Here is a 24209-nt window from a genome sequence, read left to right as displayed (position 1 = left end):
GAATAGGCCTCTTTAGAGACCTCAAAAGCCATCTGGTTCTACCTCTTCATTTTACAGTCAAGGAAACTGAGGCAAAGGAAGCAGGTCTCAAAGGTAGGAGTTGAAGTCAGGTCCTCTAACTCTGGACCCAGTAATTTTGTGTATGTATTTTAGTGTGAAGACACACACACACGTGAAGAGGCATATAGATGAAATAGGCAACAGAGACCCACAGAGTACAAAAGATGGAAAAGATCTTGGAAGTCATCTATTCCAACCCATTTCTACAAAGAATCACTTCTACAACACCCCCCCCAAAAGGGTTATTCAGCCTCTACTTAAAGACTTCTACTTAAAGACTACATCCTAAAGCAACCTATTCCACTTTAGTATAATTCTAAGTATTAGGAAAATTTTCCTTTCACATCAAAGTGAAAATGGCATCTTTAAATCTTTTACGCATTGCTCCTTGTTCTATCCTCTAAGGCCAAGTATAACAAATCTAATGTGTGCTCTACATGATAGACAATCCTTCAGAATACTGGAAGACCATGATGATTTACCTACTGTATCTTCTCTCTTTAGATTAAACATCCTCAGTTCCTCCAACTAATTCTCATAATTTCCTAGAGTATCCTAGTAATCCTCCTCTAGATGTGATCTAATTTGTCAATGTTCTCCTTAAAATTTGATACCCCCAACTCAGAACAATACCCCAGGCCCTGTCGTACCAAAGAGGCAGAGAATTGTTTCCAAATGCTGAGATTCTTCCTTATTTCAATATATCCCTGATCTTGTCAATGTGCCTACTCCCTCCGATGGTGCAGGTTGAAATCCATCTACATCTTCTTCTCCTTTGTGACTCTTGTCCATCCCTTAACATTAATCCTCCCTGGAACATGCACCCAAACTCCTAGAGTCCTTCCTCTATGTCTCTGGACATTCTATTGGCACCAGTGGAGTATTCTAGCTGTCTATTACCCCCTTGCTCTCTTATATAATCATAAAATCATAGGAACAAAAAATGGAAGAAAACTTACAAATCATCTTGTCTCATTCTCTCATTTTATAGATGAAGAAGATGAAACCCAGAGTGGCTGAGTGATTTGCCTAAGGCTACATGGGTGCTAAGTAGAAGAGCTGTGATTCAAACCCAAGTCATCAGATTCCAGAAACACTGCCCTTTTCCCAGACAGGCTGTCCTCATACCAGGAATGCCCTCCTTCCTCATCTCTTTGGCTTCCCCAGCTTCATTCGAGTTCCAATTAAAATCCCATATTCTACAGGAAGCCTTCCCCAACCTCTCCTAATTCTAATGCCTTCCTTCTATTAATGATGTCCTATTTATGGCTTGTTTGTACATATGTTTGCTTGCTGTTGCTCCCAACAGATTATAAGCTCCTTGAGGGCAAGGACTGTCTTTTGTCTCTTTTTGTATCCCAAGATTTAACACAGTGCCTGGCACATAGCAAGTGTTTAATAAATGTTTATTGACTGACCGACCATACATCCTGCCTCAAATGACTAGCCATACTCCTCTTCTGATTCCACATTTTCTGGATGATAACCTTTCAGCCATTTCTTGTCTGCTATAGTTACAAATCACCCCATACATTGTCCTTTGGGCCACCTGAAGGTTTGGTTATTCAGAGACTGCTTTGTTCCACAGTTGTATAATATCACAATTCCTCCAGTGTTTAAAAATGGGGTTTTGTGTTTAGGGAGCAGCTTGGGATTGCTGAAAGTACTGTCCAATTTTCCCAGTGCCATGTAGACCACTTTCTGCATCCTGATCAATACTAGGCCCAGCCAACTGTCCATTTGCTGTCTGTCCAAATTTTATGTAGTGAAGAGCTAACTTGATGGGCCATCCAACCAGCCTCATTGCCTAGACAGTAGGCATCTTTCATTCACTCGTCCCTTCCTGTGTGGATTGTTAGGCCAAACATTTTTGAGTAGTTGTGGATCTCATTAAGGAGGCTGTGGAGTGCTCATCATAAGAGATAGCATTTATACAGCACTTTGAGGTGTGCCAAGCACTCTACTTGTTACCTCAGTCAATTCTCACAACAGCTCTGTGAGGTAAGTGCTATTACAACTCCATTTACATATAAAGAAACTGAGACTGAGATCGATTAAGTGACTCACCAGAATCACATGACTAGTAAGTGTTTGAAGTAGGATTTGAATTCAAGTCTTTCTGACTCCAAATCCAGTGCTTTTTACCTGCTGGGCCACCTAGCTGCCTCAGTGCAAGCATCACAATAGCATCCATGAACATGAACAGGCATCTGGATGACCACACCAACTACACAGAGTCCATTTTCCATTTGGATTCTGCACTGGAAAATCTCCATGACCATAATGGATACCTTTAACAAGCATATGTCTCCCTGTTTTATGCCTTGCTTTTTATTGATAATCAGAGGATCATTGAACAAAGACATCTTTGTGTTCAAATTACGCATATGACCTTTTTTTGGAGGCAATTGGGATTAAGTGACTTGCCCAGGGTCACAGAGTTAGTAAGTGTCTGAGGCCAGATTTGAACTCAAGTCCTCCTGACTCCAGTGTTGGCGCTTTATCCACTGTGCCACCTTGCTGCCCCATATAATTTTAATACATGCATAAAAGAGATTGTTGGAAATGGTCTTTAAGGTCTCATTTTACTCTACTGAGTCCAATTTTTTTTCATTATCATCAAATAATAAACAGGAGGATCTTGTATTCTTTGTACTTTATAGAAATGATTTGGCCAGGAAGATGTGGTTTTTTATAATAAATCGTATGCAACATCCTGTCTGCTCCCCTCTCATATTCTCACCAGAAATATTTTTGATATGTGAGTAGACCATTCTCATAAAGATTTTATAAAGATGAGCAAAGTGGCAAAGTTGTTGTTGTTAGGTCATGTCTGACTCTTTGTGACTCCATTTGGGGTCTTCTTGGCAAATACTGGACTGGTTTTGCCATTTCCTTCTCCAGTTCATTTTATAGATAAGGAAACTGAGGCAAACAGGGTTAAGTGACTTGCACAGGGTCACACAACTAGTAAGTATCTGAAGTCACATTTGAACTCAGAAAGATGAATCTGATTCCAGGCCCAGGACTCTATGCACTATGGTGCCACCTAGCTACCCCAAGGTGGCAAAATTCAGTAATTATTTATGTCCTCTTGATGACCAAAAAAGGAAAAAAATCTCATAGTTAGAGCTCCTCAAAAGTGAGATGAGCTGTTGAAGGAGAGGAGGGATAGTGGCTCCCCTCTCACTAGAAGTCATCTAATAAAAGCTGAGGATGTTGCAGAGAGGATTCCTAGACAGGTTCTGGTTACACTAGATAACCTCTGAGATCCCACCCAACTCTGACATTCAGTGATCCTATGTCATCATGCCTCATTGTTGACATCGTTTCATTAGACTGTAAGCTCCTTGAGGGCAAGGATTATCTTTCTTTTTATTAATTGTATCCCTAGTTTAGCATAGTACCTGGATTAATAATTAGTAAGCACTTCATACATGTTGATTGGGTTTGATTGGATTGAGAAAGTTTCTTTCTGGAAACAGAAGTGTGGCTGAAGTTTCCCATGCCAAAAAAGATGAAAATTGGTCAGACAATTGACATATATAGGTGAAAAAAGTCAGGAGACCTAGGTTTCTAGTCCCACTTCAGCTAGTAAGGCTATGGTGAGTTCAATGAAATCTTTATGACTCTCTTGAGTCTTATTTCCTTATCTGTAAAATGAGGGGATTAGACCAGCTGATCCCTAAGGCCCCTTCTATTCAATGATTCTAGGATTCAAAAGTCCTTGCCACAGATTGTTCCTTTATGACTTGGCTCAGCAAAATAATAATCTGCATCCTCCACTCTGACATATGCAGATTACATCCTTAAGACAGTCACTCCCACATTGATTATGAATCAAGCCTGGCCTTTGCTGAGTTCCTGCTTTCTGAATGTCACCATGTTTGTGACTCCCCTTCATCAGAACAAGAGTGTGAATAAGAGGAGAGGATGAAATGGAAGTGGGAGCGGTTCCAACGTACGGTCTTCATGTCATTAAGCCCTGAGCTAGTTAAGTAGGAAAGTTGACTGATTGCCCAAAACTTTTCCTTTATCAACTTTCAGAGAAGTGAGTTTCTCTAACAATCTATGAAGTGGTAGTTTTAGAGCTTCATCTCCTGATGAAAATGGCAACACCTACACATGTATTTTCTGTTAATTATCATTTTATGCACCCTACAAAATGAATACAGGGAAAGGGATAAAAAGACAGAGAGAGGCAGAGAAAATAAGGGTAATCCAGAGAAGAAAGATGAATAATATGCTTCCTTTTTTCATCTGGTGGTGTCATTTGTGCTTTTAAAAAAAAAAAGAAAAATATCCTCTCAAAAGTATATTTAATTCCTAATTAATTCCTCAGTTAGGTCTCCCAGATTTAGACAGCCTTACCAGTTGCTAGATTAAACAGAAGTCTTTGTGATGTAGTTTACTGTCTCCAGTCCCCCGGAACAAAATTATCCCTCCCTGTCTTGAAATACTATCATTAAAGATTCGTTCCTTGTAATGACCTACCTTGTTGGTAGAGACTAGATAATAAAATGTACTTCCCTTCTCTCAACAGAAAGGAGGTGGGCTGCAGGTACAGAATACTCTATATGCTATCAGCCTCTATCCCTTTCTTAGTACTACTTGAAATACCTTTCTTTACTATAACGAAAAGGCCGATGTTGTGTCCAGGTACTATACCCAGAAGTGACGATGATAAGCCACAAGGAAATCCAAACGAGCAGGACAACTTTAAAAACTATAGGCTGACCTTATTATATCCTTAAAAACCTCCTGTAAATAATGGAGACTTGCTGCTTTACATATAATTGTCTTTTTCTGTTCTGCTCTGTTTTTCTGTATATGAAAATGCTCATTTTTATAAGTTCAGAATAAAAATTAAAAATGAACCAAACAGCGGTGACTATGGTGTAAAAACAAAAGACATCAATAAAACATGACCAAAAAAAAGATTCATTACTATAGGTCAATCAATCATTAAGATTTAATTGAAGACCTATGTTCCTGGCACTCAGGTAGATATTAGACTGAACAGAGACATGATGCCTGCCCTTTTCCCTCAAATCATCCTGCCTGACTCCAGGTCCAGTGCTCTGGCCACTGAGCCATCAAGCTTCTGCTAATGTAAATGAGGCAGCTAGGTGGTGCAATAGATAGAGCATTGGGCCTGGAAAATCCAGCCTCAGACATTCACCAACTATGTGACTCTGGGCAAGTCACTAACGCTGTTTGCCTCAGTTTCCTCATCTGTAAAATGAGCTGGAGAAGGAAATGGCAAACTGCTCCAGTATCTCTGCCAAGAAAACCCCAAATGAGGTCAAAAAGAATCAGACATGACTGAAATAACTCAACAATAAATATAAATGAAAACAACTTTGAAAGACTTCAGTTCTGTTGAATGTAGTGATCAAACATGATTTCAGAAAACTAAGAATAAAGCTGGTTTCCCACTTTTTGTCAAAGAGGTGATAGACTAACAAGTTCAAATGAGATGAACATTTTCAAATGTAACCAATATGTTGATTTTTTTTTTTGCTTTACTATATTTCTTACAAAGAAAGGCTTCAATTAGGGGAATTAGAGAGTTGGTGGGTAATGATAATGATGGGGGTGGGGGAAGAATTTCAACAAAACATTAAAAATGCCCAGGAGGAAGGAGAACGAACCTCAGAAGGGGACATAAAGTAGGAATATATTCTTCTTGCTGTAAAATGCACTTTTTAAAGTAAACTATACAGAAATTCACAGTTTCATATGAATTCCTTTTTCTGTATATTGAAATGCTCATGTTTAAGTTCATCTTTTTAAAGAAAAAGTACATTCATAAAGAAAGGAATAGCTGTCTCTGAGCAAAATATGGACACAGAAAACTGACTAACTCCTATTTTTAAGAGATGTGAACAGAAGATGGAATAGGTAATACATGTAACCGAGGATCAATACAAGATGGAGCACAGTCTTCTAAGCATGGTGCTGGAAAGACTAAAACTTGGACCAAGAAAAGCTGGCAGTAAGTGCCAGGAACAGCAGGAAGAGTATGTTTTCCACTTTGTTGGGAGCAAGAAGCTCAAAGGTGGAGTGGGGTGATAGCAGATAATAGGGAGGGAGAAGGCAGAACTACTTGGGCTACTTGGACCAGAGTTGTTATGAGACCTGGGTTCAAGCTCCATCTCTGCCACTTACCACCTGTGTCATTTTGCCTCTCTGGACCTTGGTTTCCTGGTTTATAAACAGAAGGGGTTAGAATGTCTATCCTTGCTCCAAATCTGTGATCTGACTATATTCATTTTGTTTTCTGTTTTCTCTAGCTCTTCAGGCTGGAAAGGATAGAACAAAACTGCTTATCAGAGAGTCAAAATGTAAGATAAAAGAGGAAATAAGTAAGAGAATACCTAGTTACCTTCAATGAGTTCAAATTACTAGGTTCGGACCAGGTCCTGGAAGAATTTGTGGATGCTGAACTTTTGTTAGTGACCTTTGAAAAATCATTAAGAGTAATAGAGGGGCTATGGAACTGAATATGAACAAATATGACCCCAATTTTCAAAGAGGGGAAGAAAATGGATTCTTCACATCACAACCCAGTGAGCTTCACTCTGTCAATTTGACTCAAACAATTCCTGTCAACATCCTAGAGTACATTTTGAAAGGAATGGTTTGTGAGCCTTTAGAAAAGGAAGTGATGATGACAAAGAGCCAACCTGGCACTTTTCAGAGGAAGAAATCAAAACTATCAATAGTCATATGAAAAAAAAAGTTCTAATTCACTAATTACAGAAATTCAAATTAAAATAATTCTGAGGTACCACTTCATACCTGTCAGATTGAAGATTGACCAAGATGACAGAAAAGGAAATGACAAATGCTGGAGGGGATGTGGGAAAACAGGTACAATAATGCGCTGTTGGCAGAGTTGTGAACTGGTCCAGCCATTCTGGAAAACAGTTTGGAACTATGCCCAAAAAGCAATAAAATTGTGTGTATCCTTTATTCTAGCAATACCACTACTAGGTCCATACTCCAAAAAGCTCAAAGAAGGACTCACATGTACAAAAAAAAAGAATTTATAGCAACTCTTGTTGCGCTGGCAAAGAATTGGAAACTGAGGGGATGCTCATCAGTTGAGGAATGGCTGAACAAATAATAGCATTTGAATGTGATGGAATACTATTGTGTCATAAGAAATAATAAAGGGAATGGTTTCAGAAAAAAATGGGAAGACTTGTATGCACTAATGCAAAGTGAAGTGAGAACATGCAGGAGAACAACTTACAAAGTATCAATAATATCACAAAGAAAATCAACTGTGAAAGACTTAGCAATTCTGATAAACACAGTGACTCACCACAGTTCCCAAAGACTCGTGATGAAAAATGCTATATATTTCCGGATAGAGAACTGATAGACTCAGAGTATAGATTGAAGCATATTTTTTTCTCTTCTTTTCTTTTTCTTGTTTTTTCCCCAGAACATTTCTAACAAAGAAATTTTGCTTCATCTGACTCTATATTTGTAATGGGTATTGCATTTCTTGCTTTCTCAGTGGATGGAAGAAGTAAGAGAAAGGAGAGATTTGAAACTAAAAATAAAACAAAATAGGATTTTAAAAAACAGTTTAAGAGAATTTTTCAGACTGAGTTAAAAAAACAGGTCATACTAGGGTAACCTTATTTTCTTTTCTGATAGGGACACTAGCCTGGTAGATCAGGGAAATGCCACACACATGTCACATCTGAACTGCAGCGAGGACAAGCTCTCATAGGATACCTTTGTGGACAAGATGGAAAGATACTGGCTATATAAGACATTTAAGTGGAATCAGAAATGGTTGAATGACCAGATCCCAAAAGTAGTAATTAGATACCAATGTCAACCTAAAGGTGGGCTTTTTGTCTTATACCAGGGATACCAAGGGGTCCTGTTCTAGTCAACATTTTTGTCATTGACTTGAATGAAAGCATAAATGGCTTGCTTACCAGATTTGCAGATGACAGAAATCTGGGATGGACAGTTAACATATTTAAAAAACTGAAATAGAATCCAAAAAATCTTGATCAAATTTATAAGAACACAAGTCATTTCCCAATTGACAAATGGTCAAAGGATATGAACAGGCAGTTTTCAGAGAAAGAAATTAAAGCTATCTATAGTCATATAAAAATTCTCTGAATTACTATTGATTAGAGAAATGCAAACTAAAACAACTCTGAGGTACCATCTCATACCTATCAAGTTGGCTAATATGACAGAAAAGGAAAATTATAAATGCTGGAGAAAATGTGGGAAAATTGGAACACTAGTGCACTGTTGGTAGAGTTGTGAACTGATTCGACCATTCTAGAGAGCAATGAAACTAATCCCAAAGGGCATACCATGCATATACCTTTTGAGCCAGCAATACCACTATTAGGTCTGTATCCCAAAGAAATCATAAAAAAGGGAAAAGGACCCACATGCACAAATATATTTATAGCAGTTCTTTTGTGGTGGCAAAGCATTGGAAACTGAGGGGATAGCCATCAACATGGGGATGGCTGAACAAGTTGTGGTATATGAATGTAATGGAATACTACTGTGCTATAAGAAATGACAAGCAGGCAGATTTCAGAAAAATCTGGAAAGACCTACATGAACTGATACAAAAATGAGGTGAGTAGAAACAGGAGAACTTTGTACATAGTAACAGCAACATTGTGTGATGATCAGCTATGATTGACTTAGATCTTCTCAGCGATACAATGATCCAAGACAATTCCAAAAGACTCATAATAGAAAATGCTAACCATGTCCAGAGAAAGAACTATGGAGTCTGAATGCAGATGGAAGCAGACTATTTTCACTCTCTTTATTTTTCGTAGCTTTATTTCCTTTCATTCTATTTCTTCTTTCACAACATGTCTAATACGGAAATGTGTTTTACATGATCGCACATATATAACCTATGTCAAATTGCTTATCGTCCTAGAGAGGAGAGGGAGGAGGGAGGGAGGGAGAAAATTTGGAACTCAAAATTTAATTATAAAAATGAATTTAAAATTGTCTACACTTGTCATTGGAAAAACTAAAATACTATTTTTTAAAAAACCCAAAAACCAAAAAGATCTTGACAGGCCAGGATGTGATTTTTAGACATGGAAAGTTCTACATATGGGTTCAAAAATGTAGCTACAGAAGTGTAGGCTGAGAAAGGCAGGACAAACCAATAGGATCATAGTTTTAGAGCTTCAGGGACCATCTAGCCCAACCTCTTCATTTTGCAGATAAGGAAACTGAGTCCCAGCAAGGTTAAAAGGCTTGCCAAGGTAAAAAAAATGTGATAAATATTTGGTAAGATTTAAACCTAGATCCTCTGACTCCATATCCAGTGCACTTACCACTCTATCCACAATCATTGATATGAAAAGGCCTTGGCGGGGGGTGGGAGGGGGAGATAGGGAGTAGAGAAAGATGGTTCAGTAAACTGTAAGCTCAGTGTAAGTCAACAATCTGACATGATGGCCAACACAACTAAGTCAATCTCAGGCCACACAGCATCAAGAATGATCCCACTGTCCTCTGCCCTGGTATTCCAATGAACACCTGAAATATTGTGTCTAGTTCTAAGTAATTCACTTTAGAAAAGATATTGAAAATCTGGGACACATCCAGAAGAGATTGACGAGAATGATGAGATGACCATTCTGTAGAAGCATCCCTTTTTGGAACTGGGAAGGTTTGGTGCCAAGGAGGAAGACTTTACATGTGACAGCCGTACCTAAAGTTTCGAGCACCGAATTGTTATGGCTGAGTGTAGAGAATAGGTTAGTGATGTAATCAAATAAAGTGTATGCAAGTTAATCTGACACATCTAATGGTATACAGATCATTATGGTAAATTAGGTACAAATAGTTAGCAATTCATAGTTGATCACACTAGCAGTTCTTTATTTTTGCCACAGCATTCCTGGAAACTGTAACAAAATGGGTTATATTTCCCTACCGGAACAATGGTATATTTTGATGTGGTATTCCTGATCAAGAACTTTGCAATAAGAAAGAAACATTACTATCACCAGAAATATGTCATAAAAGCAAAATATAGAAACCATAAGGGTCTACAATTACTTGAAATGGTTAAATTGTTCTCTGAGTACTATATATGTTATAGTTGTACCTCTGGGTTGAGAATAAAAAGTCGTGGGTTTAAAGCCCAATTCTGCTACTGCCTGTGTATCCTTAGACAAATCACTTGACCTCTCTGGGCCTTGATTTAATCATCTGAGGAAATGAGAGACATTTACTAGATGAGATTATTATATATGTGTGTGTGTATGTATGTATGTATGTATATATGTGTACATGTATATATATTATCTATATATGTATATAGATGTAAATATGTATATATATGTGTGTGTGTATATGTGTATATATATACATATATATATACACATATACACACACACACACAATCCTATGGTCCTAATATACCAAATCTAACAGATTTTGTTAAGAAAAGTTTGTCTTCTTTGAATTTAGAAGGCACTTTTGGGATATCAGCTCATTTTCTTTCTTTTTCTTTATGTGAAATTTCCTACAATCTGTAAAGCATTCAAAATCATTCTGTCAACTTTACAAATAAACCCAAATTACTAGGCGTTCAATAATTGTAATGCATGATTATGGTGTTACTTCCACTAAAAAGCATTTTCACATTTAAAGGCTGATCCAACATTTCACTCACTCCTACCTCCTTAGATTGAGCACCAGGCCATAAGACAAGGTTCTTTCAATATTTGGAAAGAGAAGCATCATTAGCAAACTCACCACAGATGCCAGGTGTTTAATAATAGCAAGCAGGAAAGAAAGGATACATAGAATATGCTGCCACATGAGCCAGGGGGTATTTGGACTCCAGAATGCTCATGTCTAGATGGCACAGTAAGTTTGTCCAAAAAACTGGGGTCCCCCCACCTTTTCAAGCAAAAGGTTAATAATGAGTATGCCATTCCTTTTTCTTACCCTTCTCTCTTATAGTCTTACTAAAAGACAAAGGAATGGGTCAGTGGCAGCAACAACCTAACCAGATCTTGTGTTGCAATGTTGGTGACTTGTCAGTTTCCCAGGGACCTCATCTTGAGTTACAAGCCCTCCTGTTAGCTCATATGGGACCAATGCCCCTAAACCAACATGAGAATGAACTTCTTTGCCTCTTTTCTCTAGACATCCAGGCAGATATACATGTGTGCATACACACATATGTACATGTACATACACAGATATAGACACAGATATAGACACAAACATATAAATATTTATATATATACTTTATATATGTGTTTATATATGTATATATTATATATACATATATATAAACATATATATACACTCTCTCACCTGAGCCTCACAACACTGTGAGGTAGGTACTACAGGATAATAATATAGGGTGTGTTATCCATTTTAGAGATGAGAAAACTGAGGCTCAGAGAAGTTAAATGACCAGCTTGCTTATAATTATATAGCTACAAAGAATCAGAAATAGGAATTTGAACCCAGAACTTCCCAACTCCTATTCCAACACTCCATATGGCCTCTTGAAAGAGAATATTTTAAAAATTATTATGTATAAGATATATATCTCTATATCTTTATGCATGCTGTTTTTAATTAATATCTGTCTTCCACTACATAGCTATGTAGAAATATACCTTGTATGTAGTTAGAAATTCTATATTCTTTCTCTTCCTCTGTCTTTCTCCCCCTCTCTCAAGTTTTCTCAGTCTACCCCCCGTTTCTTTCTGTATCTCTCTGTCCCTGGCTCTCTGTGTTTGTCTCTGTCTGTATCTATCTGTCTGTCTGTCTGTCTGTCTGTCTGTCTCTCTCTCTCTCTCCCTCTCTCTCTCTCTCTCTCTCTCGCAATATACAATATAGTGAGATGAACAATGAAAGATAGGAAATAACTACAGGACTGAATAAATATGTACATAAGAGATGCCGAAACCTGTTGTAGATATAAGACCATGTACAAAAGAAATACCAAATATATCATTCATTGTTTCAGTGATGACTTCATAACTAGGCATAGGTGCCTAGTCTGTACCTGGCCTAACCAGTCTACAAACTTTAAAGTGTCATCTACGTATCATCGCAGTTTATTCAAAGTCAGAGGCAGCTGGTTTCACAATGGATAGAGTACTGGGCCTGGAGTCAGGAAGACCTGAGTTCAAATCCAACTGAGACAGTTAGTAGCTGTGTGACTTGGGCAAATCACCTAACCTCTGTTTGTCTCAGTGTCCTCAGCTGTAAAATGAGACCAATGGTAGCATTCAACTCTCAAGGTTGTTGTGACGATCAAATGAGAGAATATTTGCAAAAAGCATTTGGCACATAGTAGGCCCTCTGTAAACACTTTTAATTTTGCTCTATATGTGAGCACAGCAGGGCTACCAGGAAACAGCTCGGGGAGGCAGATGTTCAGTAGCCTAAGAAACTGCTAACTAGGACATGTGTCCCTCTTTTTCCGACAGCTCCTGGCAAGAGGTCTCCCCTCCACCCCACCCACCCTAGGCACCCTACAGCATTAAAGCAAGACTAGTCTTATGGGAAAAGATTAAAAAGTAACACCAAAAGGAAAAGGATATGAGGCATTTCTCCCCTGGTATAATTTCTTTAGTTCCTGTTGACTCTCAATGAAAATATTTAATATCCTCTCCCAATTCCTATCTGTTCTAGAGAATGTCTTTTTGCCCGCTGTTCTATGCTGCTCCATGCAGGGTCCTTGACCCAGACATCCACAGTCTCTCAGCCAGCAGGTGTCAGCACAATGTAATGAATACCAAGAAGAAAGAATGGCTGGTTTCAGAGGGATTGGGGAAATTCAAATCTGATTATAAGTAATAAATAGCTTATATTTGAATAAGAGAAAAGAAGGCCTGGGAACATGTTGCTTATACCCCTAAGAGCTAGTGATTGGACTGGAGCCCTGCTAACATATGGATGTGCATCTTGGAGCTATTCAATTACTAAACCTAGAGGCATGGGAGATTGAGATTATGGAAGGCAAAGAAGTTCAAACAAGAGTTATATTTCCAAAGAGGACTTGCAGCAGAGGAGTCAGGGCATTGGCTAAATGACCTCCACACTCCGCCCCGCCACTCCACACTGCCCTTCACCACGCAGGCCCTTCCCTCAGTGTTAAAAGATGATTCCATCCTCTCCATGTGTCTCTATGCAGAGAAGACCTTGGGTTTCATTGACCCTCTCATCTTCCAAATAAAAACAAACACACTTGCTGCAATCTCTCCCAGACCATTTGGTGGTTTTTTTCTCCCCTCTGCTCCACAACTTTGTTCAATCTCACTGAAATTCTCATTCATTTTTTAAGGCAAAGAATTAAACATAGGTGCACATTTCAAAATGATGGATGTTTTCTCTTCCCTCTCCCAAGGTTTCCAGAAATGATCAAGCCAATTTTGTTCTCCTGTAATAAAGGTACGTGGGGAAGTAATCACAGGGCAAGAATTAAGGAACCTCAAAGGACTCACCTGACTTGCAACCCCTTTGCTACTCTAAATACTCTGGCCTTAAGGTTACTTCAGAGAGGGGTAAACTGTCATGAGCCCTGATGCAGAAAGGATGGGAAGAAATAGGAGGCATGGCACCAGGGTTAGCTATTAAGAGTCACAGCCCCTAATTTCATATCCTGGCTCTGTTATTTATTACCTATGTAGCCTTGAACAAAACCCTTAACATCCGGGAGTCCCAGTGTCTTCGTCTATAAAATAAAAGGATTGTCTATTGGGGGGGGAGGGGAGTCTGTGGCCTCAAGGCTACATGTGGCCTTCTAGGACCTTGGGTGAGGCCTTTTGACTGAGTCCAAGTTTTACAGAACAAATCTTTTTTTTAAGGGAATTTGTTCTATGAAGTTTGGATTCAAAAGGTAGCACTTGAGGACCTAGAGGGCTACATGTGGCCTCGAGACTGCAGGTTCCCCACCCCTGTGTGACCTCTGAGGTTCTTTCCATCTCTCATTCCATGATCCTATGAATGACCAAGAAAGGCTAGGATGGCCAATATAAATTTTTCAGGCTCATTGTGGATGTAACCTCTTTGAAGCCAATCTATAAAACTACACAAGAGGTAAAATCCCTCTCTTTCCCCATCACAGATGTATTTGAAACTAATTTTCAGTCACCCTCAAACTGAGAAACAAATATTTCAACTCCCCAGTACTAACTAGCCTCTTGGGATCTTTCTAAAGCATATTAAAGTCAGTCTTCTGCTGGATGGTTTTGGCCTTTGATGCAGTATTCTTCTGCTCAGCAGAGAAGCCAGGAAAAGAAGACGTTGTAACTGTCTATCTCCTTCCTTAAAAACCTTGCTTTCCTCACCACACTTCTGTCTGAAAATTCCCAAAGTCCTTTTCAGAGCAGTACAGTTCTAGTGTTGAAATCCTTTGCCTGAAGCCAGGCTGATCAGCTCAGCTGTCAATCTGCTGCCACAAAGCCCAGAGAACAAAGGAGCCCTCGTTTGTAGCCTTAGTTTTGGGTCTTCATTTGAGCAATTCTCTCCCATACTCTCTTTCCTTCAAACTTGGATGGAATCATCATCAAATGATCTAATCTCTAACTTGACACAATATTTTTAATTAAGCCATAATAGATAGATAGATAGATAGATAGATAGATAGATAGATAAGATGGATGGATGGATGGATAGATAGATAGATAGATAGATAGATAGATAGATAGATAGAGATAAAGATAGATGTGTGTATATCTCCACTAATGGCAATACAGTGTTTTAAGTCAGTCAACAAGTACTTAGTAGGTACTTATGATACTGTGCTAGAGATGTAAAGAAAAGCCCCTGCCCTCAAGGAGCTTACTTGCCAATTGGGGAGATAAGATGTAATAACCAAGTACACATAAGAGTTATGTAGAATAGGTGGCACAGGATCTGAAAGGGGAAGGCATTAGAAGCTGGGGGAACCCGGAGACCTTCTGCAGAAGGTGGGATCTGAAGCGAGATTACTGGCTTTGGAATCAAAAAGAATTGAGTTCAAGTCTTACCTCTGTGTGACCCTAGGCTATGAATTGCAGAATAGTTGCTGACCTGTATTGGTAGAGGGAGTCTTCTCACCTGGAGTTCCCTAAGCATCAATAAAAATCACAAGTACAGCTCAGAAAATCCCATCATAGAAACATCCACTCCGATTCTGCTTCATATCTTTCTGGGGTCTTTCCGTAGTCCTGAGTTGTCAGAATCACTCACTTGTTGATGGGAGTTAACAGGAGATGTCCGGAGGAGTCCCTTCCCTTTGTTTCTTGCTCCTGCTACTCAGACTTAGGGAGCTGTATCCGCAGTTCAGCCCCAAGATGCACATGGCTCATACCTTTAATGGGCTAATGCAGAAAAATGAGGCACCACAATTCATTTCTGATATTGAGCCTCAACATATAAGATTCCCTTTCAGGAGACAGTATGAATTATGGGGCCTAACTCAGTGGGAAATAACAAACCATTCCAACCCATAACTCAAAATGAAAAGAGCACTGGGCAGGATAGACCACATTTCAGTGAAATAGGTCTTCTCTATCTCAATTTTCCTGAGGAATAGTCAAGGGCTTAATGTCTTCTTACAAAGCTCATTCAGGCAGGTTATCAATATTTTGACCCCAAATGGATACTTTCAGCTAAATTAGAGCCTTATTTTAGAAGCCTCGGAAAATCAGAAGAGACCCAAAATGGTGAAAGGAATTTTCATTTTGTCAGCTTCTTCTTCCCCTTCTGTCATAGGGATGGTGCTGCACATTATGGGCAAAGTGGCGAAGTAGTTGTTTATCCCAATAAGTCCCCAACCTAAAAATAATAATAAGATTAATCAAAAGCAGGAAATGGGAGGTAAATCTATAGCAATGAGAGCTGAACCAACAAAATAAGAAGAGAGGAACATCATATCAAGCAAAAACCACCTGAAATACCATGGACAAATGTAAATACTTAAGGCTTCCACTCATTCCACCCCTCCTCCCGACCACCCTGTGTGTCTGGCACAGGCAACAAGAGCCTGCCCAGTGCTCCCCTGGCAGTGACTCAGTCTGAACCCTCCTACAGAAAATAATAACAATTAATAATAAGAGCTAATATTTATTTAGAGCTTACATTATGAGTGCTTTACAACTGCTATCTCATGTGATTCTCACAACAACCCTGGGAGGCAGCTCTGTTGTACAGATTAGGAAACTGAGGCAAACAGAAGTTAGGTGTCATGTCCAGGGTCATACAGCTGTTAAGTGTCTGAGGCTGCATTTGAACTCAGTTCTTCCTGATTCGAGGCCCAGTGCTTTATCCACTGCACCACCTAGCTGTCCTAACAAGACAAGAAGACATTGAGAAGAGGCAGAAGACATTCATTCTGCCCAACCAGGTGAAAGAAAGAGAAAGCAACTTTGAGAATGGGAGATAGGATGATATGGCAGTACAGAGTCAGCTGGCAGGGAAAGGGGTTCTGTGCCTAAAGGAAAAAGGGCTATTAACTGCTGAGGTCAGTCCTCTCCCTATAGAACTTAAATCAAGTAGGGAATCATGTGACCTCCCACACCCTACAGCTCCCTATGCAGAGCTGAGGACTCCCAATTTAAGAAGTCCATGCAGGAGAAAATGTGCATCCCATAGTAGTGGAAGTAGGGAAAGTCAAAAAGTGAGGAAGGGAGTCAGAAACAAGCTTACTAGGAGCAGGTAAGAAAAAGATTGAAAAATGAAAAGTCCAAGAGAGTCAGGCTGGGAATAAGCCTAGTCCAACACAGATAAACTAACAACATGACTCATAAAGAAAGAAGAAATAATAATTAGTAAATAAATAGATAGAATAAGTGAACAGATGAATAAATAAATAAATAAAGCCATAACACAATGAATTAGTAATATAACATGAAGGACCAAAAACCTCAATAAAGATAATAATAGTTAGCATTTATACAATACTTTAAGAAGTTCATCATCTTTTTGCATGTTTTACATAATTTGCATATTATCTTATTTTATTTTCACAACAACCCTGGAAGGTAGGCTATTATCATCCCTATTTTACAGATGAGAAAATTGAGGCAGGTAGAGGTTAAGTGACATGCCCAGAGTCACACAGCTAGAAAGAGTCTGAGGCTGGATTTGAACTCAGGTCTTTCTAACCCGAAGCTCAGCGCTCCACTGTGCCACCTAGGTACAGATTCTCAGAGATGACAGTAAAACAGAACAAAATTTCCAAAATGGCTTAGAAAAAGGCATCAGAATGGAAATTAAGTCAGAAATCCAAGCTTTCACATCAGAACCAATGAAACAAACAATAAAATGGACAATTTAGAACACAATAGCTAATAGAGCCTGACACTCCATGTCCTAACTTGGTGAATTGCACTTGCAATCCTTCAGGCCTGGAGGGTACTCCCTCTTCATCTCCACCTCATAGAATAACTCTCTTCCTTTAAGATGTAGCTCAGGCACCATGTTTACATGAAGCCTTTCTTGATCCCCCCAACTACTAGTACCTTCCTTCCCATAGTGCCTTGTATTTTACTACTTTGTATAAATCTACATACATATTCATATTATTAACTTTACATTTATGCTGTGTATAACTTCATACATACTTGTTGTCTCCCTCATTAGCATATAAGTGCATTGGGAGTAAGAACTGCTTCATTCTTTGTACTCTTACCTCAGCATCTAACACAGTGCCTAGCATGTAATTGGTGCTTAATAAATATTTGATTGATAATTTCTTCAAAATCCTACAGCATCTGAAAAGAGAATGACAGGTTTATAACAAAAAAAAACAGAAGTGAAATAAAATTTCACAGAAGAAAAATACTTTGAAAGAACACATGAATTCTATATAAGCCAAAGTACCCGACCTTGAAGCCAGAATGTACAATGATAACTTAAAGATGAAAAGTCTCCTAGAAACATATGGTAAGTTTTAAAACTTGAAAATCACGCTGGAAAAAAATACAGGAAAACTGCCCAGAACTTTTGAATGCAAACAGCAAAGAAATTATTGATTGAATCCACAGATCACTACTAGAGAAAAACATCATGCTTGAAACTTCAAAGCATACAGTGGTGAAATTTCAAAGTTTCAATGCCAAACAATAAATTTTGCAAGCATCCAAGAAAAAGCCCTCAGCTATGAAAGAACCTTGATTCAAATAACTCAGATTAGCCTACAGCCATGAAGTCAGGGATGGTGCAAGGGGCAATACAAAAGTAAAAAGATGTATTAAAGAGGTGAATTTTAACTATCAAAGAATAAAAGTTCCATCTTCGCTTGTGAGAACTTGAAGCATATATTAAATTGCCCTAATAAATAATCATTTATTATTATTAATCTAATAAAAATCATTTAAGAATAATGATGTTTGTCTCCCATTTTAGGAACAAAAACAATAATAGCTCACATTTACACAGTATTTTAGAGTTTATAAAGCACCTTATCTCACTTGATCCTCTCACTGATACTATGAGGTAAACAATATTTTAACCCCATTTTACAGATGAGGGAACTAAGAATCAAAGGTTGAATGACTTGCCAAAGGTCACATAGCAAGTATTTGTGAAAGGATTCAAACCCAGTTCTTCCCAATTCCAAGTACACTCTCTATCCACTACTCTACCCTATCTCAAAAAAATACACACACACACATATATGTAGATAGATAGATGGATGGATAGATAGATAGATACGATAGATAATAGATAGATAGCTTTTTCCTCCATCTTGGAGCCTGAGAGACCCAGTGGAAACAGGACTTCTATAACAGCAAAATGTCTGGAAGACTGTGGTCCAAGGCCATTTTTGCTGGCTACAAGTGAGGCCTATGAAACCAGAGGGAACATACAGCTCTTCTGAAAATTGAAGGAGTCTATGCTCGGGATGAAACTGAATTCTATTTGGGCAAGAGATGTGCTTGTGTATACAAAGCCAAAAACAATACAGTGACTCCTGGTGGGAAACCAAACAGAACAAGAGTTATCTGGAGAAAAGTTACTCAGGCTCATGGAAACAGTGGAATGGTTCGGGCCAAATTCAGAAGCAATCTTCCTGCCAAGGCCATTGGACACGGGATCCAAGTGATGCTCTATCCCTCAAGGATCTAGAATATGAACTGATTAAATAAAATTACACATTTTTTGCAAAGGTAAAAAAAAGATAGATAGATAGATTGATTGATTAGATAGATAGATAGATAGATAGATAGACAGATAGATAGATAGATATCTGTCATGAAAGAGAGATTGTTAAACTCCAGGGATACCCAAGTTGATAACTCTGAAAAGAAAGCAGCAGTGACAGGCATCTTCTCACAGCTCTTAGGTAAGTGTACAAATTCCTCAGCAGTTTAAATGGTATCAATATGTTGCCCTAATGCTGGTGTGGTGATCATTTGATATGTGACCCAGTTCCTGCATGTGTTATAAAGGTGTGCAGAAAATTTATTAAGTGAGCGATAGAAAGATGAGTGTTGTAACTGAGAGGGTGGAAAAGTGCCTAAAGTGACCGAGTCAGCCATGCACATGTGTGAAGTGATAGAATACAGAGCAAAGGCTATGGGAATGCCCAATTGTTAGGGAACCTCTAGAGGAAGTGTTTGTGCCTGGATTGGTGGGAGCATGGAAAGAGCGGCAACCAGGATCTTGAATATTTGAAATCGGATGTCCCAGAGATAACTCAAACTCAACATTTCCAAAACAGAACCCAATATCTTTCTCCCCAAGTTTCCCTCTCTTTCAAACTTCCTTATTTCTATCAAAAGCACCAGGATTCTTCCAGCCTCTCAGGTTTTTAATCTCAGCTTGATTCTCAAGTTCTCACTCTCTCTCAGGCTACGTATCCCATCAGTTGCCAAATATTGCTGTTTCTACCTCCAAAACATCTCTTTCATCCAACCCTTTCTCTCTAAGTATACTGGCACCACCTTATTTCATTCCCTCTAATTATGGAAATATGTTTTGCATGATTGTACACATATAACCTATATCAAATTACTGTCTCAGGAAAGGAGGAGGTGGGGGAGGGAGAGAATTTGGAACTCATTTTTTTTAAATGAATGTTAAAAAGTTGTCTTTACATTTAACTGGTAAAAAAATATTAAACATTTTAAAAAATAAAGCTTTCATGACCTGGTCCCAACCTGTCCTTCTAGTTTTTTTGGTTATTCCGTCATTTCCAATCACATCTGATTCATTATGACCCCATTTGGGGGATTTCTTGGCAAAGATACTGAGGTGGTTTGCCATTTCTTTCTCTAGATTTTTAATGTCTTACTTCTGGCCTTTTCTCTGTTCTTCACACAGAGCATTTTACCTACCATCTCTATCTCTTTGTATTTGCTGTTCTTCGTGCCTGAAATATGTTCCCTTCTCATTTCTACTTCACGGAAAACCTCTCCTCCTCCCAGCTCAAGCACCACCTTCTACATGACTTTCTGATACCCTACTAACTGCCGATTCTCCCACTCTGTAACAACCTTGCATTTAACTGTCATGTGTGAGAGTGGATCCACATCATTAATTAGGAGATAACATTAGCTGTCCTCCAGAGTGATACAGTGAAAAGAATGCTGGGTTTAGAATGAGAGGATGGGGGTTCAATCCTGACCCTGCCAACATGTGACATTGATCGAGTCGCTGAAATTCTCTCAACCTCTGTTTCTTCAACTGTAAAATAAGAGTTGGACTAAATGATATGAAGTCCTTCCCAGTTCTAAAGCTATGATCCTAGGACTTCATGATAGTATGGAGGTGCCAGCCGAGTATAAACATTGGCCTATGCTGTTGTTTAGTTGTGTCCAACTCTTTGTGACCCCATTTGGGCTCTTCTTGGAAAAGATACTGCAGTGGTTTGCCATTTCCTTCTCCAGCTCATTTGACAGATGAGGAAACTGAGGCAAACACGGCTAAGTGACTTGTCCAGGGTCGCATAGTTTGTGTCTGAGGCCAGATTTGAACTCAGAAAGATGAGTCTTCCTGACTCCAGGCTTGGGGCTCTACCCACTGTGCCACTTAGCTGCCATGCTACCACCTTGGAAAACTCCAAGTATACAGAATGCCAGAGACAGCATGCCTGCTGTCCAAGGATCAACTAGTTATGGAGAAACTCATCTTCAGTAGGGCGGCCACCAGGTAGTGAATTCTTTGGCCATGGCAACCAGTGAGGAAAAAAGGAAAATCTATGCTGGCCCTCAGTGTCATGCTGACCCCTTCCACTTCTGCAGGGACCATGATGGAATAGCAAAGGAGAGGTCAGAAGATGCTAAGACTCACAGAATCATTAAATAATAGCTAGTGTTTATATAGCTTCTTAAGGCTTACAGAGAATTTTACAAATATAATCTTATCTTATCCTCACAAGAACTCTGGGAAGTAGGTGCTATTATATCCAGTTTACAGATGAGGAAATCGAGACAGAGTTTAAGTGATATGTCTAGAGCAGGGGTGGGGAACCTGTGGCCTCAAGGCCACATGTGGCCCTCTAGGTCCTCAAATGTGGCCCTTTGCCATAAGTTCCCCACCCCTTATCAAGAGTCACACTTCTTCAGTGCTCTAACCACTGCACCACCTAGCTACTACCTACAAAAACTCACTTCACTACAGGTGTTTTAACTATGGACTTTTTGTCCAATGGCCAAAAAATTGACACACTAGTAGAACTAAAGGCCATAAAGACTGATATTCTCATAATAAGCAAAACTAGTCAGAAGATCAATAAACAGTCAATAAACATACTATGTACCAGGCATTCTGTTAGACATTAAGGATTTGGAGAAATGAAAAAGGCAGTATGGGGAGAAAAGGGATAATCTTCACACATGAAGGCTTGTCTTTGTATGGTTCAAAGGGAGGCAGAATAGACATCTCTAGCCTCTTCTCCACCCACACTTCTCCAAGGAAGACTTTCCTTGCTGCCAGGACAGGAAGCAGGAGATTGGGGCCAGACGCCACCACTCTGCTCTCCACAGAGAGAGGGTACAGAGCTAGAATTATATCTGTCTGCTCCCTTAAATACTGTTCATCTAGAAGATATGATTGGGTTCCACCTAACTTCTCACCACTTCATCATTTCTGGGAGAAAAGGGGGGCCCAAGCTCTACATCCAGGGCTTGACTCTTTTCCTATCCACCTAATACCAGCTCCACAATGAACACACATAGAGAACAGCAAAGAAATCCACTTCTCTTTAATTGGAGACAAACAGAAGTCAGAGATGGTTTCAGGTTTTTCTGAAATTATCCTGCTCATCATTTCTTATAGCACAATAGTCTTTCATTACATTCATATCTCCCAACTTCAGCCATTCCCCATGGGCATCTCCTCAATTTCCAATTCTTTGCCACCACAAAAATTGCTGCTATAAATATTTGAAGGGTTTTAAAAGCTAAACAAAGGGGGCAGATAGGTGGTGCAGTGAATAGAGCACTGGCCCTGGAGTTAGGAGGACCTGACTTCAAATCCAGCCTCAGACACTTGACACATTTACTAGCTGTGTGACCTTGGGCAAGTCCCTTAACCCCAATTGCCCTGCCATCCCCCCTCTAAAAAATTTTTTTAAAAATTAAAAAATAAACTAAACAAAAGACGTATTTTATACTAGAGGCACTATATATAGGAGAATTATACTAGACTACATAGAGTGAAGGAGCTCTCCTATTGGGAGCAAGATAACTCAGCTCAACCAAGAGAGAAAGCCCTCGGTTTCACCCAAGGGGAAACTCCCCAAAGTCTTTAGAGTAGCAGGCTGAGAAGAGGGACATGATGGAAACTTCCAGGTCCTCCCATATCTTCCTAGAGTCTTTTCCTTCAACAACCGGAAGTGAAGTTTGCCTTTTCCATCTTCTTTCTTGAAGCTGGAAGCCAAAAATGACTGGATGACTTCTGCCTGAAAATTCCTAGAAGGGTCCTGAAGAGGACCTGGATGTTGCAATAATCTGGCTAGCAGCTACTGTGGGGGTGAAAAACCAACACAAACCCAACAACAAGAACGCTGCAAGCACAGGTTCTTTTGATCTGCTTTACTAAGGAAAGTAGCATTAAGGGGGTTAACAATCTTACTTTAATCCAACATATACATATCATTCACTTACTTCAGGGGGAAAAACCAGCACCCTGAACTTCAGGGTAAATACAAACAAATTACAAACATCAACAGACAGACCTTGTCTGATTCAAATCTCAATTCATAGTTACCAGGGTTTAACAAAGTCTGAACATCTGGGTTTACAAGCTGGGAGACTCTTAACTACAGCTGCCCAGAGCCTCCACATTGGCACTCTGCCAAGAGTGAGAGCCCCAAGCAAATAGCTCTGTCCTCTCTTTTTATACACTCTTTAGCTGTCATCACACATCATCTGAGCGACCAGAACGCAGGCTCCTACTATTGGCTCTGGTCTTAGCGACTCCCCTTAGGACCCTGAGGGTTTCACGCCCACACAGGTTTAGCACCTAGTAGATAGGGGTTTGGGCCTGGGGTTTAGCTTACTAGGAGTAAGACTCAATCAAAGACACCCAACTTAATTGATATCACACTGGATTAGAACTGAAGTTCTCACATCTCCCCAACTTCACCCTGGCCCTCATACAGAGCAGGGCATTCATCTTCATCAATAAAGAGAGAGCTCCATACCACCAGGCTTTGGGACAGGGATTGCGACAGTCCCCGCCTTCGTGGGGGAAGACAATACATAAAAAGAAGCTTAAAGAGGGAGGGAGGAGCATGATGTCCAGAGGGTGCAGGCAGGTAGGAAATGAAGAGGTGGCTGCCCTGGGTCACTCTCCTTAAAGGGAGATCTGGGAGGAGCTCTCCAGTGTTTAACCACTACCCTTTCCAAACAGAGGGAGAGAGAGGCCCCAGGGGCAGGGGATATTGAGGTTTGAGTTTGGGGGCTGATATGATCTTGTAGGATGATGAGGTTCTGGAGAGCATGGAAATAAAACCTGGAAATAAAAGTAAGTCATAGATAAATGGAGTGCTTTGTCCTCCGCTCTCCTTGGAGAGGCAGATAAAGAACCTGTCAAATTTGTTTTCATTGTATAGTCATTGTATATCATTGTATATTTGTTTCACTGCATATTTCATTGTTTCATCGTATATTCATTGTGTGTGTGTGTGTACATATACATATACACAT

General features: G+C 39.5%; 1 pseudogene; it reads left to right on the top strand.

Annotated features, from left to right (window-relative positions):
* Window positions 1-18829: 18829 nt before the first annotated feature.
* Window positions 18830-19182, top strand: LOC118834507 (annotated as a pseudogene).
* Window positions 19183-24209: the final 5027 nt, after the last annotated feature.

This window comes from Trichosurus vulpecula, chromosome 1, assembly GCF_011100635.1.
Source record: "Trichosurus vulpecula isolate mTriVul1 chromosome 1, mTriVul1.pri, whole genome shotgun sequence".
Taxonomy (NCBI): domain Eukaryota; kingdom Metazoa; phylum Chordata; class Mammalia; order Diprotodontia; family Phalangeridae; genus Trichosurus; species Trichosurus vulpecula.
This window is presented reverse-complemented; position numbering and strand designations above follow the sequence as displayed.